The sequence below is a fragment of the Helianthus annuus genome, chromosome 5, assembly GCF_002127325.2.
Source record: "Helianthus annuus cultivar XRQ/B chromosome 5, HanXRQr2.0-SUNRISE, whole genome shotgun sequence".
Classification (NCBI taxonomy): Eukaryota; Viridiplantae; Streptophyta; class Magnoliopsida; order Asterales; family Asteraceae; genus Helianthus; species Helianthus annuus.
Genome location: NC_035437.2, coordinates 13,629,391 through 13,647,610, shown reverse-complemented (window position 1 = coordinate 13,647,610; position 18,220 = coordinate 13,629,391). Strand labels below are relative to the sequence as shown.

Sequence of the window (18,220 nt, the reverse complement as noted above, 5' to 3'; positions counted from 1 at the left end):
TTCACGGATCATTCCTTCCGAACAGTTGCGCTTACCCTTCACATAACCCGCGTGCTCTTGGCCTTATAAATAGCATATAAATAAATGATTAGCATATTCCGTCTATCTTATCCACTAATCATGGTCACATATGTCGTACTAGGCCTTATATAAATCTTACACGAACATTCATTAAGCTTTTAGACATTTTAGAAACTCAAAGTACGAAAACAAGGTCTTTACAAGTTTCTTTCCATCGTAACCACTAATTGTGGTTAGATACATCTTATTAGGCATTATTTGGACCCTACATAAACATTCGAATGGGCCTTCGGACAACCCGGTAACTCGGAACGCGAAATAATACAAAAATAAAATTTTCAGCAGATTGTTACTCCACAAGCCGTCGGCGACAGCCTTACACCCGTCGGCGACGGGTCCTGGAATGTGGCGTCGGCCACTTTTGCCCGTCAGCAGACTCTTAGGGCGTCGGGACTAGGGGGGGCGTCGGCGACGGTCAGGAGCCCGTCGGCGACGGCCTCCCGTTTGCTGAAACGCTGCTGAATTTCTTTTTAGTGTTCCGACCATTTACCGGGTCCGTTTTCAGCTACACGGGTCCCGGGACTTGTTATTTTACACGCCTTATCACCCATAACCTACTTGAACCTTAAAACTTATACCGTAACACACTATACATACTTATATTAATTGAAAAGTTAAAATTTTACCTCATTGACGATCTTGGAGCGAGCACACTTTTGCACGAGCCATCAGTTTGAGTTCAAGCACTGATACTCTTGCTCGAATCCCTCAAACCTTGGCTCTGATACCAACTTGTTACGCCCCAAATTTCACCTTCCTAAATGTGATAATATCATACTATAATTTAACAAAAATCGGGCATGACCCGTCCATAAAACGAGCATACCCCTGTTTTAAACATAAACAAACTAGATACAATTCTACAATTCGTTCAACAAGAAACTACTAAAAACCAATACAAAAAATTTTGGATCAAAAACATTTGAACAAGCTAGCGGAAGCGTTTGGTATGGCATAACATGAACTCGTGCTCGCTCCGATTCTCCAAGTCGCCAAAATTGAGGATTTACCTACATTCAACAACAAAGCTTTAAAAAGTTAGCCGTCATACTTGTTTGCTTATAAAACCGTCATTTTAGTTCCATTCGTGTACGTACTTTCATTTCTCTTACGCATTCGATTATCCAATTAAATGGGTCTGACAAATACCCTCATATAACTAACATGTTAGTAGATGGTGACGACCAAACATATAATATTGTATAAACTAAAACGTCCATAGCATATTCTAACAGCTTAAGTTACTTCAACCCGATTATCCTTCCAACATTCAATCATTTCATTACTATATCAACACTTCGAAAGTCCGACATTCGTAAACCTGCATTTTCAAACATACTTAATAATAACTTGGTTAGCAAACCCGTAATCTCAACATATTCAAGTACTACATCTTCGTAAAAAGGTCGCCAACCATTTATATGCATCTATTTAACTACAACACAATGTACGCCTTTCGCATATTTATGTACATACGTATATATATATATATATATATATATATATATATATATATATATATATATATATATATATATATATATATATCTTCTATCCACATCACGCGTACTTGTTTATACGACTTAAACTCACCATGACTCCGATTATTCATACCCACATACGATCCTATTCTCTTAACTTAATTAACACACCTCCTTAGTCATCATTACATGCGTATATCATACTCTTATATAAATTACATGAGGCTTAGACTTGGGTGTACAACTTATAATCGTCAAGGGAACACTCGAAATCATGTTTGGGAGGCCCACCGTAGTCCACAGATAATATACCGAAGCCTACGGTGTATAAATCACATAAATAATATTTTTCACAGAACCTTCACCAGGCCGTGTCAGCTTACCACCCGGCCGTGTCAGCTCTGCACTTTTCCTAGCCATTAATTTTTACCGAAACGGACATAACTCTCTCATTTTTCATCCATTTTGCGTCACGTTTCTTCCTACATGATTGTAAATTAACATTCTATCATGTGAACTTGAAATCCAACATCCGAGTTAAGGTATTTCTTAACTTGTACATGTTGGCTTATTATTCATCTACGAATTATTCGACCCGTTCATGCATTCATCAAAATAATATATTGATTTGACCTCAACTTCATATGAACTTAATAATTAAACATTATACTGCTTAAACAAACTAAGAAGTGATTATGGAAATCACTTACCTCGCGCGTCCAAGTTTGTGCATAACTTCCTCATTTCCTCTTAATCCGATAGCCTTCCATACTTGAGTCCATGTCAATTTTGGTTTCCTATCCTTTCAAATCATTATACCCATTTCATAGTTAGCACGTATGATCATTCATATCGCATCCACTTTCAACTCTTAGCTACATAAACTTTTAATAGTCAAACTTTATCACGCATAAAACATGAACCGACAACCACGTTGTTCAATCATTTACTTAGTCAAACTTATTATCATAGATACGTACACAACATAACTCCGACATCATTACTTATTAATAAACTATTCGTTTCACATTCGTACACATTCACTTTTGATTACTATAAATCAAGCACGTTAAATACATGGTGAGCATCACACTATTTAAACACAAGGTACAAGTCCCTAATGCATGATTTTACCAAATCATTCATTCAAATCCGAATTTTCATATGGACTCCATCTAAAGCACACTTCGCATATTATCTTGTTAACGACTACACCATAAACACTTTCTATACATACCTACCCACAACTTTCATACAATTTCACAAATTTGTTCTCTTAGGCATTTCATCAAACACCTTGTAAGCATCATAATCATGGTATTCGGTACAAGACTATAAGGCACATTCTTATTAGTTTATCATCATACAACATTCATATTCATTTGGATTTACATAACTACTCCATCCTACATAAATTTTATTCATCATTCATGTATCACATCAAGCTCATAATCAAAGTTCTAGTTATATGATCTCATTCCATCATCCTACAATTACTAGCTTCTGAACAAGCGGGTTTTTGCTAAAATCACAACAACCATCCCAATTCAAACATAATTTCTGCTATAATTCTTATCCTAATCCTTAATCCTAACCAAACTTCACGAATCCTATGCCATGCATTCATGCTTGGGTCAAGACCCACTTCATTCAATTTAGAAAATCACAAAATTGAACTTACCACTTCAAAGAACAGGTGTAGGAGCTTAGAATTTGATGATTATTCTTTCGATTTCCTTAAGATTTGTAGTAATTCTTGTGGATTTTGTGAAGTTAGGGTTTCACCCCTCCTTGCTCCCCTCCTGTCGATCGTCTAGAATCCCACACACGAGTTGTGTGTGGGTTTTAATCATTTAACATTTTATTATCTAAACTTTTGGGCATTTACATCTTTAGTCCCTCCATATTTACCTCTTAATTAACTTAAATTACTACCCGTTTATCATAACATTTTAACTTATGTCTAGGAAATATTTTTGGGGTGTTACAATATACCTGGGACTTAATTTTCCTCTTTTGATGAATCTTACCACTCCTTTCCAAGGAGAGACTTTTAATAATACTCTGTTGCCTACTTGGAATTCTAATGGCTTCCGTCTATTGTTAGCGTAGCTCTTCTGGCGATCACGTGCTGCTTTTAGTCGTTCCTTGACTTGAATGATTTTGTCTGTTGTTTCTTGTACTATTTCAGGTCCAGATAGTTGTTTTTCCCCAATTTCTGCCCAACAGACTGGGGTTCTGCACTTTCGTCCATAAAGTGCTTCGAATGGTGCAGCATTGATACTTGTGTGATAACTGTTGTTATAAGAAAATTCTATCAAAGGTAAATGATCATCCCAATTACCTCCGAAATCAATTACACAAGCTCTAAGCATGTCTTCCATCGTCTGAATTGTTCTTTCACTTTGCCCGTCCGTTTGAGGATGATACGCGGTGCTTAGATTCAGCTTGGTTCCCATTGCTTTTTGAAAACTTGACCAAAAATGAGAAGTAAAACGGCTATCCCTATCAGAAACAATTGATAAAGGAATTCCATGTAATGAAACGATTTCATTTACATATAGTTTAGCTAATTGTTCCATACTAAAGGTTTCTTTCATTGGTAAGAAATGAGCTGACTTGGTTAGTCTATCTATAATCACCCAGATTGTATCATTTCCTTTTCTTGTTTTGAGTAATTTAGTAACAAAATCCATTGTTATCGATTCCCATTTCCAAACTGGCATTTCTAATTGTTGTAACAAACCTGAGGGTTTCTGATGTTCAGCTTTAACTTGTGAGCAAGTTAAACATTTAGATACATAAGTTGCTATATCCTTTTTCATTCCTATCCACCAGAAATTTTTCCTTAAATCCTGGTACATTTTATCATTTCCTGGATGCATCGTATATTTAGATTTATGGGCTTCTTCTAATATACGGTGACGTAAATTTACTAATTTAGGTATCCAGGTTCTCTTTTTATGAAATCTCCAAATTCCATCAGTTCCTTTTCAGTTTCCTTAATCATTCCTTTTAATTTTTCAGTATCTTCCTTGATTACTGATTTTTGTGCTTCTCTAATTTGTTCGTTTAAATCTACTTGCAGATTTAATTTAAGAGAACGTACCCTTTTTGGCTTTTCGTGATATTTCCGACTTAAAGCATCTGCTACTACATTGGCTTTTCCTGCATGATACTGGATATCACAGTCATAATCGCTAAGTAATTCCATCCAGCGTCTTTGTCTCATATTCAACTCTTTTTGCCCGAAAACATATCTTAAACTTTTATGATCTGTGAATATGGTAAACTTACTACCATAAAGATAATGTCTCTAGATCTTAACGGCAAAAATTATAGCTCCTAATTCCAAATCATGGGTTGAATAATTCTCTTCATGATTCTTAAGTTGTCTAGAGGTGTAAGCTATAACCTTTTGACGTTGCATCAGCACACATCCATAACCTAATTTAGAAGCGTCACAATAGACTACAAAGTCTTCAGTTCCTTCGGGTAATGCTAGTATAGGTGCATGGGTCAATCTTTGCTTAAGGATCCTAAAAGCTTCTTCTTGTTTTGGTCCCCATTCAAACTTAACAGATTTACAGGTTAACTTAGTTAAAGGAATGGCTATTCTAGAAAAATTCTCGAATAAATCTTCTATAATAACCGGCCAATCCTAAGAAACTTCTAACCTCGGTTGGTGACTCAGGGGTTTTCCATTTGGTAATTGCCTCGATCTTGGTTGGATCCACATGAATTCCTTCATGATAAACTAAATGTCCAAGGAATTGTACCTGTTCTAACCAAAACTCACATTTTGAAAATTTAGCATAAAGCTTTTCCTTTCTTAATAAACTTAAAAGTAAGTGCAAGTGCCTTGCATGCTCCTCCTTACTTTTAGAGTAAATTAAAATATCATCTATGAAGACAATTATGAATTTATCCAAATATGGCTTACATATTCGGTTCATCATGTCCATAAATGCGGCTGGGGCATTGGTTAAACCAAATGGCATGGCTGTAAATTCATAATGACCATACCTTATTCTGAATGCAGTTTTAGGAATATCCTCTCCCTGTACCTTTAATTGATGATATCCTGATCTTAAATCGATTTTAGAGAAAAATCGAGCTCCTTGAAGTTGATCAAATAAATCATCAATCCTTGGTAATGGATATCGATTCTTAATCGTGACCTTGTTCAATTCACGGTATTCAATGCACATACGCATCGATCCGTCTTTCTTTTTGACAAACAATATCGGTGCTCCCCATGACGATGAGCTTGGTTGTATGAATCCTTTTTCTAACAATTCGTCTAATTGTTTCTTCAGTTCTTGCATTTCAGCGGGTGCCAAACGGTAAGGAGTTTTGGCAATCGGTGTTGTCCCTGGTAGCAGATGGATTCTAAATTCGACTTCCCTGTCTGGCGGTAATCCTGGTAATTCTTCTGGAAAGACATCTGAAAACTGGGACACCACTGGAATGTCTTTTAATTCTTTTCCTTTAGTGTTAGTGATTATAGAAATCAAATACACTATAGATCATTTTCTTATATAACTTGCAGTTTTCATCACAGAGATGAACTTAGTGGATCTAAAGGGTTTATCTCCTTTAATTATAATCTTTTCACCTCTTGGTGATTTTAATTGAATTGTCTTTTGATCACATAAAATACTGGCTTTATTGGCTATTAACCAATCCATACCTAACACGACATCAAATCCAGCCAAATTCATGGGGTAAAGGTTTGCAATAAACTTTTGATTAAATATTTCTATTCTTGCTCCCTGCAAGATTTCAAAAATCTTAATGGTTTCTCCATTTGCTGTTTCTACTAGACATTCTTGTGGTAGTTTAGTTAATGATTGATTTAGGAGTTTGCAAAACGAAGTATTAATAAAACTTTGGTTTGCACCAGAGTCAAATAATACTTTAGCAAAAATATCATTAACTAAAAACATATCAGCAATGATGTCTGGAATCATCTTGGCTTCATCTGCAGTTAGAACGAATGCTCTAGCATTTTTAGGATTCTTGTTGTCTGCAGTTGGAGTCAATTTTGGACAGTTTGGCTTGATGTAACCTTTTTCTCCACAGTTGAAGCATACCCTGCTATTGGCTTTCTTCCTGCAATCTTCTTCCTTGTGACCTAATATTTTGCAGAAATTGCAGTATATGGGGCATTTTCCAGAATGCTTCCTTTTGCAATACTTGCAATAAGGTGCAGACGTAGAACCTACATTCCTATGATTGTAAATTCCCAGAACGGAATTCTTGAGTAAGCCTTTGGGATAAGTTTCTCCTTTGGTCTTCTTCTCAAGTTCGGATTAGCTCGTTTGTCAAGGTATTGGCTAGTTCTACAGCTTCCTCTATGGTTTGTGGTCTAGCTGCCTTGACTACATGCCTAATTTCTCCAATTAATCCCCAGATGTAACGGGAGATTAATACTGGTTCAGGGGATGCAAGGGTTGGTACTATCCTAGCATATTCAAAGAATGTGGTAGTGTAACCTTTACTATCTACCCCGGTCATTCTAAGATTCAGAAACTTATTTGCTATCTGTTCTTTTTCATTGGGAGGGCAGAATTTCCTTTCCACCATGTTCTTATATTCTTCCCACTCCATGTTATAAACCCTATCACTTCCTTTTGACTAGAGGATAGTGTTCCACCATTCTAGGGCTGCATTTCTAAACAGATTTGAAGCAAACATTATTTTGTCTTCTTCAGCACACTTGCTTATTTTCAGAACTGCTTCAGTTTTCTCTATCCAGCGTAAAGCTGCAACGGGTCCTTCATTGCCCGAGAATTCTATTGGTTTGCAGGACCAGAATTCTTTGTAAGAACAACCATATGAAATGGTTCTTCTTCTTTTTGGAATGGGCGCTTGAAGTATAAGTCCATTGTTCACACTGTTTTCTGGTTCAGTTGGTCGCTTACTGCTATGCTTACTTTTATTTTCAGCTTCTTTAACAGTTTGGATAATAAAAGGCATTGCATCTATAATTCCTTGTGCAACTATATGCTGAATGGCACTATTATCCATTGGGTTTCCGTTGTTATTGTTGTTCGGGTTCTCGTTATCCACGTTATTGTTACTCTGGTTATCGTTATTCAGATTATCTTGATTTCCCTCGTCGGCCATCTGAATTTTAAACATTTACCAAGTACTAATATTACAATTAATATTTGAATATAGCAAATCACATGACACGCATTTTTGGTCAAAAGCGTCGAGCATTGCGACATTTACTCTATTCATATATTATGCATCATTACACACCAGTACTAAATTTAAAATTACAATACTGACTGAAATGTAAAGCTACAATACTAATAGTATGCATCCGTAGTTTTTTTTTCTAACGCATACACACATATATTATATTATATTATTATTATTTCTACCGTTCCTGCCATCACCTTCACTGATATGGATTCATCCAAAAATCCATATTGCGCTCGTCATACTTCCAGACGAGGCGCTCTCCCACCTGACGCATTCTTTCACTACTTTCTAAAATTTCCTCCCCGAAAGTCCTAAGTTCTTGCACATTTTCTGCACTCATTGGGGGTGCAGGTTCTAGGACTGGGTTTGGAAGCTGAGGTGATCCTGGTACGGGGCCTGGTATGGGTAGGGATTCTCTAAGATCTCTCTAACGTATATATCATTAATGTAATAAGGATCTTGAGGGTCTAACCCTGGGTAGGCTCCCAGATTAGGAATCGACACATTTTCCTGAATCGGGTTTTGCTGCACATAATCCCTAACATCGTCCCACCAGGGGTCGTAATTGTTTGGGTCTAGGGGATTTGGCGCAGGTACCCTAGGAATCTCTTCCGGGTTATAATCAGGCATTTCTACTTGATTCTCGGGGTTTTCTACTTCCATGGGTTGATTAGGATTTTGTGGTTGTGGTTGGGGTGCTATCATCTGCTCCAGATTTGGGTCAGCTGCAGTGGTTGCTAAAATATGGATATTGGCTATACCCCTAACGAGCATATCCTGAGCATAGGCCTTAGTTTCTCTCTTAGCTGCGGCTAACACTCGCTGATCCTGTAACTTTTTCATGCGTTTCCTACGTTCGTGTGCTCCCCTACTGAACCATCCCCTCTTTTTCTGAGGAAATGGCCCTTCAGACTGAGCCTTAAACACAAAGATTCCTTCTTCAGTGTCAGCAGAATACCCTGAGAGGGCAGGCTGAGAAGAGGAGGTGCCTTCGCTCCTAGGCGAACCAGACAGTTGACGATAGGCGTCAGAAGGTCCTTGGTCACTCATACTGTAAACTAACAAATAGTCAGATAACACATAACAAGAAAATACAATTATGCACGTATTTACGTAATTTATTTCCTAACACTTTGAAATTTGATGTCAGCGGAACACTTCTGTGGCTGAATCAGTGGCATAGCTCTGATACCACCTTCTGTCACAACCCCCGATCCCTATTCCCGGGAATGGGCGGCCGCGAACCAGTTGTGGTGGTATCACGTTATTAACTTATTTGGCAGCGGAAATTTTCATCAGGACCGTAGTTAGGAAATATTAAATCAGAGTAAACCACCATATTTTATAATATTAAATACATGGGTAAATCCCAAGTTTTACATTTCAAACTGAATTACAGGGATAAATCCCACTTTATTGAAATAAACGCTTTCTTTATTTAGGTAACTTTTATAGCCACTTTTCCAAGCCTTCAGTGCTGTCCAGCTGGCTTCTAATTGGCTTTCACATTGTGTTACCTGAAACGCGTTTTAAAAAGGGTTTTATCAGTGGAAAATACTGGTGAGTGAATCCCAGTTTAACCAAGAAATATAAATTTTATTTAAACTTAACAGTATTGAGGGCGATTACAATGTTTATATCTACCCAATTACTCATTCAGTAGTGTCAAGTCTGACTAGAGGGTCATATTACACATTGGCTAACTCTTCGTCCAATGGTAACGTTACTCCAATTTTGTATACAAAACCCCAACATACCGGCAGTAATTGTAGAATTACAAAGACTCAATCACTGCTAAATTTCATTGTAAAAAGGTTAAGGTTTTGTAAAAACTAGTAACAAAAAGGAGATTACTCACATTGCTATTTTAGGGTTTTCAGTAGTGATTTCCTGGGAATAATCTATAATTTACACAAATACACGTGTGTTAGTATAATAACCCATTTTAACATTAGTAATACCCTCCCCGAGACGGCATTCCAACGACTACGTCGGGCAGAACCACGACAGCCGTTACGGAACCTTAGATCAATCGGGCAGAGTATCTAATACGAATCCAGGGGTTATAATACTTACAACAAAGCAGAACCTCGCTATTTAGGGGGGTATAATGCCCGGGTATTACTTCTACTACTCAGAAATTTAGTAAGAAAGAAAGGAAATGAACGACGGACTGAAGGCCCGTTGCCTTCTATTTATAGTGCTGAAACCGCACCCTCTCGCGGCCCGCGTGACATGAGCACAATGCCTACGCGGCCCGCGTTGACCTCCGGTCAATGCGTAGTGTCGCGGCCCCCGACCCACCCTGGACGGAATCGGGTGCCGTGAGCAGTCCCGTGGTACCGGTGATTATTTTTGAAAAACGTTGCAGCGGAATTTTCATCAGGACCGTGAGTTAGGAAAAATATCAGAGTTTAGAAAACACCGGATTTTATTTAAATAAATGGGATAAATCCCTATTTTATAATGGTAGCTTTAATAAAGATAAATTTTATTTCATAAAACAATATTTCTTAATTTGATTAAGATAAGCCACATCTTGATGCCTTTCAGTGCCGTATCCATCTTTTATTCCACTTTAACGTAATTACCTGAAAAGTGTTTTGAAAAACATTTTATCAGTAATAATTACTGGTGAGTTCATTCCATTTTAGGAAATATATTGTTATACTTTACAGCATTAAGATTTTTATATCTACCCAACTTAATCAGTAATTGTCACATAAGGTAGTTCCGATGTAACAGTGATCACATCACTTATTGGCATACTTTCGTCCAATAGTAAATCTTATCCAGTAATTACATTGTAATATTATTCACTTTATCGGTCACTAGGCGATTCCTGTGAAGGTGATCATATCACTGTTGATCGTTCTTTCAACTAGTGATTCTATTCATTACACTGTTGATCATTCTTTCAACTAGTGCATCTGGTCATGTTACTGTTGATCATTCTCTCAACTAGTAACTCTGGTCATATCACTGTTGATCATTCTTTGAACTAGTGATTCTATTCATGGCACTGTTGATCATTCTTTCAACTAGTGCTCTTGGTCATGTCACTGTTGATCATTCTCTCAACTAGCGACTCTGGACTTAGTTGTGTCCGGTGACATTTACTTTGTCAAATATATTACCTATGGCACAAAGCCGTTCAATCCATAAAATGACATATATAAATTCATATCAAACTATTATTACTTATCAAATATAATATGTCAATTTAATATTTGATCTATTAACGCGATTAACAATATAATCTTCGCAAGGTAGGATACCTTTATATTTGATTATTATGATATATACTTTATAAATCTGTCAACGATTTAATGTTAAAACAGTTATATGTTATGGATACTGAGGTATAATTCTTACTGTGATTGTGATCATGCTTTTATTAGCTATCTTTCTGGCTAATAGTAACAAGGATCAAATAATATAAAACTTCCTATACCAGCAATTATTCATAGAATATAAAAATTTAATCACTGTAAGTATAACAGGTAACCCTTTATGATTTTGGAAAACATTTATAATTATATCACAAAAAGGTGACAAAACAGTGAGAAAAGAGAATGGACTCACAAACGGTGAGAAAAGAGAAATGAACTCACATTGCAGATTTCTACGGCAAAGTTTTAGTCTACAGATAAGCCTTGATATATTGCAGATTCAATTTGAGCAGAGTCTAGCCTACTGATTTGCCTGTGATTAACCTAATTTAAATAATAATGCACACCCACAACCGGGTTAATGATCAATACAGCTTTTACGATAACTCACGAGATCAAATTCTCACAATGAATGACCAAGTGCAATACTTCAACTCATTTATCGTATTAACGACAAACGACAAAGTATAATACTTCAACTCATTTATCGAATTATCGACAAACGACAAAGTATAATGCTTCAACTCATTTATCGAATTATCGACAAACGACAAAGCATAACCCAATGTGGGCGGCACTTAAACATTCTTTGGATATATTGATCTCGGAAAATGAATCGTAATAGCGATCGAGTTATTACCCTGATTGCGGCAGCACTTCGTGAATCGTGTGTGTTAATTGTAGTGTTTTAGCTCTATCTCGACGTTCACAGTGAAATTGTGCGTCGTTTCAACTTCCTCAGGCAAGTCCCAAGGCCCTCTATTTATACCCAAAATTGGTGCCTCCCGCGTGTCGCGGAAGAATCCAAGACCTGTGCCGCGTATCGCCTGGGAAGTCAAAGTAGGATAGGGTAGGTTCGTGTCCAACTAGCTCCAGTGAGTCGACGATTTTATTAAATTCGATTTTTATAATAATTTATAAGGATAATTGTTGAGTAGGGAATGCCCCCCCTGAGTTTTAGGGGCCCTGATCCTGATTCTGATTGTAATGAAATTCGTAGGGTTTGTGCGGAATTACTTGGGTGTCTTAATTAGGTTTTCCTATTGAATAAAATAATAGTTTTGACGAGGGTTGTTACATTCTCCCCACCTTAATAAAAATCTCGTCCTCGAGATTTGGGTTATGATATTTCTGTTAGATTTATGTCATTACTTAGTCAACAAATGACACGGAAGTAAATACAAGTTATACTATAGATAGGACTCAATGGTTCAGCTGAGATTAGCTTAAGAATTTGATGTCAAATGGATGAGATGAAATGATAACATTTTCAATTTGATTGGCAACTGAGAAAGACTCAGAATCAGTAATTTTGAAATGAAATAGAAGTATGAAAATGATTGTCAACTACCGAAACGTTACCAGAGAAAAATCAATGTGTTGACATTGCAAGGATACACCGAAATGAAATAGAGTTTAGTGTATCATTGTCTTTAATACATAATTGTATTAAGACTACTTTCAAATGATGAGTTAAACGAAGTACATGCGTGGGTTTGAATGGATCGTATGATTAGGATTAGCCCAAGCTACAAGTTGATAACGACTCCGCAAGGTGTCGTAATGATTGAAATGATTCAAAAGTTATGGTGACCGAAGAATTTCACCATGTATATAACTAAAAGCTCAAATGAAGTAAAATTGAATAGGATTTTCAAATGATAATGAAATGATCAAAAGATGAAGGAAATGTTTAAGAAGTACACCGAAATATGATACGAATTTGTGTACTGTTATCTTAACACATAGTTGTATTAAGATTGATCAAGAATATGAACCAAAAATCAAAATTCGCATGTTTAGGAGTGAAATTAGAAATAGCACAAGCTACAAATTTATTATGACGCCACAAGGTGTCATAGGGATGGAAATTAATAGCGGTGAATGAAACGAGTTTCACCATGCTTTAAATCAAATGAAGTAAGTTCGAATATTTCAAATGAATTATTTTGGATTTGAAAGAAAGTTTTTCGATCAAAAAAAATGATAAGGCAATAAAGATTACGAGGCACTTGAGAGATACACGGAAATATGAAATGAATGTGTGTATCATTATCTTAGCACACGATTGTGTTAAGATTGATTTGATAGAATAAATCAAAGCGGATTCAACATGAATAAATAATTAAATCCGTATGTAAGAGGTACTACGAGATTTAGCACAAGCTTCAAATTTATGAAAACGTCACCACAAGGTGATCGTGGCCAAATAAATGATTCAATGAAAGTGACGATCAAACGAGTCTATTATGGTTTCGAATAGATGATGTACTTGACAAAATTTATTTATTTAAAAACTTCTATTTATATTAGGGTCAAGTAATAACTTAGCTTAGATACTATATGTTAGTGATTACGTCTGGAATCATTTCTGCTTCTTGCGTAGTAAGTACAAATGCTTGCGCGTTCTTCTTAGCTTCGTCGGTTATTCTGGCCCTGTTGTTAAGTGTTTTGGTTAGTTTTGGGCAATATGGTTTGATGTGTCCTGTTTCTCCGCAATTGTAACAGACGTTAGTTTTCCTTCTACACTCTTCCTCTATGTGCCCGGTCATCTTGCAGAAGTCACAGTAGGGTGTGTTCCTAAAACGACATCTTCCTGAATGCTTTTTGTTACAGTTTCTGCAGATAGGTTGTTTCAATGACGGTTCAGTTTCTTTCTTATTGAATTCTTGGAAAATTTTCTGGGCTAATTCTTTCTTCTTATTTTCTTCTCTTGTGCGGATTAGTCCATCTGTCAGCATATTGGCTAGTTCAACTGCTTCTTCGGTCGTCTGTGGTCTAGCGGCTTTAACTATGTCTCGGATTTCGCTAACTAATCCCCAAATATAGCGAGAAATTAGTACGGGTTCTGGCGAAGCCAGAGTTGGTACCATTCTTGCATATTCGAAGAATGTTGTCGTATATTCACGACAATTCACATCTATCATTTTATGATTTAGGAACTTGTTAGTTATTCGTTCCTTTTCATAAGGAGGACAAAATTTTCTTTCTACTACTTCCTTGAATTTGTCCCAGTTCATGGCATAAGCCATATCACTTCCTTTTGCCTGAAGAATTGTATTCCACCATTCTAAGGCTTCTTCCTTAAGGAGGTTAGATGCATACATCACCTTATCTTCTTCGGCACATTTGCTGATTGTAAGAACAACTTCTGTCTTTTCCAACCATCGCAGAGCAGACGTGGCACCTTCACTTCCTGCGAACTCAGTTGGTTTACAGGCAAGAAATTCTTTGTAGGTGCATCCGAGAGTCATCGCCTTCTTCTTCTTGGGAAATGGGGTTTTGGTAATATCATTATTATCACTATGGACACAATGGGTAGAACTATCGTCACGGGTATGCTTGCTACTTGCAACTTTGGTGGGTTCTACGGGATTTTTAACAGCTTTAATTATTAAAGGTAAAGCATTAGCTATTCCTTGAGCTATTAGATTTATAGCATTTTCATCCAAAGGATTTTCATTATTAGCATGATCTTCTGGATTATGGGGTATTTCGTTCGACATCTGAATTTGCAAACATTTTTACTTATTAATATCACAGAATAACAAAATAATACCTCCGGAGCATTATATGTGCATATTGACATACCTATATTCATGTATAACACATGGGTTAATTTGTATCAGTTTTCTGACTTTATTGTTTAGGTATTGAAACAATACTTAATTAGCTTAAACAGGTGGCTTAGCTGATACTAAGGCATCTCTTCTTATGTTTAAGTTCGAATGCTATCAGATGTGCTACCAGTTAATAGCAATCTCCTAACTCTTTTAATTAAGTTTAAGTATAATTGTCACAACACTTGTAGGCTCAAAGTAGTGACTTTGATCAGTGGCTCTGATACCACCTTCTGTCGCGGCCCCCGACCCACCCTGGACGGAATCGGGTGCCGTGAGCAGTCCCGTGGTACCGGTGATTATTTTTGAAAAACGTTGCAGCGGAATTTTCATCAGGACCGTGAGTTAGGAAAAATATCAGAGTTTAGAAAACACCGGATTTTATTTAAATAAATGGGATAAATCCCTATTTTATAATGGTAGCTTTAATAAAGATAAATTTTATTTCATAAAACAATATTTCTTAATTTGATTAAGATAAGCCACATCTTGATGCCTTTCGGTGCCGTATCCATCTTTTATTCCACTTTAACGTAATTACCTGAAAAGTGTTTTGAAAAACATTTTATCAGTAATAATTACTGGTGAGTTCATTCCATTTTAGGAAATATATTGTTATACTTTACAGCATTAAGATTTTTATATCTACCCAACTTAATCAGTAATTGTCACATAAGGTAGTTCCGATGTAACAGTGATCACATCACTTATTGGCATACTTTCGTCCAATAGTAAATCTTATCCAGTAATTACATTGTAATATTATTCACTTTATCGGTCACTAGGCGATTCCTGTGACTGTTGATCGTTCTTTCAACTAGTGATTCTATTCATTACACTGTTGATCATTCTTTCAACTAGTGCATCTGGTCATGTTACTGTTGATCATTCTCTCAACTAGTAACTCTGGTCATATCACTGTTGATCATTCTTTGAACTAATGATTCTATTCATGGCACTGTTGATCATTCTTTCAACTAGTGCTCTTGGTCATGTCACTGTTGATCATTCTCTCAACTAGCGACTCTGGACTTAGTTGTGTCCGGTGACATTTACTTTGTCAAATATATTACCTATGGCACAAAGCCGTTCAATCCATAAAATGACATATATAAATTCATATCAAACTATTACTACTTATCAAATATAATATGTCAATTTAATATTTGATCTATTAACGTGATTAACAATATAATCTTCGCAAGGTAGGATACCTTTATATTTGATTATTATGATATATACTTTATAAATCTGTCAACGATTTAATGTTAAAACAGTTATATGTTATGGATACTGAGGTATAATTCTTACTGTGATTGTGATCATGCTTTTATTAGCTATCTTTCTGGCTAATAGTAACAAGGATCAAATAATATAAAACTTCCTATACCAGCAATTATTCATAGAATATAAAAATTTAATCACTGTAAGTATAACAGGTAACCCTTTATGATTTTGGAAAACATTTATAATTATATCACAAAAAGGTGACAAAACAGTGAGAAAAGAGAATGGACTCACAAACGGTGAGAAAAGAGAAATGAACTCACATTGCAGATTTCTACGGCAAAGTTTTAGTCTACAGATAAGCCTTGATATATTTCAGATTCAATTTGAGCAGAGTCTAGCCTACTGATTTGCCTGTAATTAACCTAATTTAAATAATAATGCACACCCACAACCGGGTTAATGATCAATACAGCTTTTACGATAACTCACGAGATCAAATTCTCACAATGAATGACCAAGTGCAATACTTCAACTCATTTATCGTATTAACGACAAACGACAAAGTATAATACTTCAACTCATTTATCGAATTATCGACAAACGACAAAGTATAATGCTTCAACTCATTTATCGAATTATCGACAAACGACAAAGCATAACCCAATGTGGGCGGCACTTAAACATTCTTTGGATATATTGATCTCGGAAAATGAATCGTAATAGCGATCGAGTTATTACCCTGATTGCGGCAGCACTTCGTGAATCGTGTGTGTTAATTGTAGTGTTTTAGCTCTATCTCGACGTTCACAGTGAAATTGTGCGTCGTTTCAACTTCCTCAGGCAAGTCCCAAGGCCCTCTATTTATACCCAAAATTGGTGCCTCCCGCGTGTCGCGGAAGAATCCAAGACCTGTGTCGCGTATCGCCTGGGAAGTCAAAGTAGGATAGGGTAGGTTCGTGTCCAACTAGCTCTAGTGAGTCGACGATTTTATTAAATTCGATTTTTATAATAATTTATAAGGATAATTGTTGAGTAGGGAATGCCCCCCCTGAGTTTTAGGGGCCCTGATCCTGATTCTGATTGTAATGAAATTCGTAGGGTTTGTGCGGAATTACTTGGGTGTCTTAATTAGTTTTCCTATTGAATAAAATAATAGTTTTGACGAGGGTTGTTACACGTAGCTTGGCTGGGTCACCCTCTAGACTTGACATGGTGATGACAAGTGTCATCACCGGGCTGCGCCTCATTCTAGGTCGCTCGCGGCCCGCATTAACTTAAGCGAGATCATACGCGGCCCGCATGAACTTAAGGTTTTGGCGAAGTCCGGTTACACCCTCGCGCGGCCCGCATTAAGTTGAGGTGAGGTCCCATGCGGCCCGCCTCAACTTAAAATTTCTTGTTTTTAATTTATTTTATAAATTATGTTATATTTCGGGCTCGGTTTTCACATACGGGGTGCATATAAAGACATATTAGGACATTTTAAGGTATATTAGGGTGTCGAAAATTTTATGAGGGTGTCGGTTTCCGTTAGGGTTGTTATAGTAAGAAGGAAGGGTAATATAGTCATTTACATACCAACAAACAGAAGTGTTAAGTTCTTTAACGACAGGGGGGGTAATCTTGCGACAGAACAACAATGATGGGGGGTAAATTGCAATTATTTCTAGGGAGGGGGTCAGAGTGCTAATTGCCTTAAACCCCAGGGGTAAAATTGCAGTTTACTCTAATTACAATCATGACACAAGACATTCTTTGGCAAGACCATCATCAACACCAAGCCGAATTGGCCATCAAAGTGGTCAGTGGTTCCTCAAGGATTTTTCCATTTTTCTTTTATTTTTCTTTCAGTTACTTCCCTTTCAATTTTAAGGTTCTCAGCTTTCTCCTCCTTTCAAAAAAGAAAAACTTTTTGACCTTCTCGATTTTCTAATACGTGTTGATTTAAATATGAGTCCATCTACATTTTACATCACGTGAGTTACAAGATGCTATAAATTTGTATTTTTCTTTCGCTTTTACCCGATTTTGGTCGTTTTTGGCTTGCTTTTTAGCACCGTTCTACCCCGCCCACGACGTTGGTAGCACGGTTTTACGCCCACGCCCCGCAACGCGGTAGGGGGGGCTTAAAACTAGGTAATATTAATATAAGTTATCCCTAGAGTGGTATGCTCATATTTGTCGGATGTTGTGTGAAATA

At 36.6% G+C, this 18,220-nt stretch overlaps 1 long non-coding RNA gene across 1 annotated transcript; it reads right to left on the bottom strand.

The window, feature by feature from the left end:
* Positions 1 to 864: 864 nt before the first annotated feature.
* On the bottom strand, positions 865 to 3,369 carry LOC110938579. The gene is made up of 3 exons (XR_002591501.2): positions 3,244 to 3,369; positions 2,273 to 2,364; positions 865 to 1,091 (listed from the first exon to the last, which is right to left on the bottom strand). It is a non-coding gene; the product is annotated as an uncharacterized LOC110938579 (long non-coding RNA).
* Between the last annotated feature and the right edge of the window lie 14,851 nt (positions 3,370 to 18,220).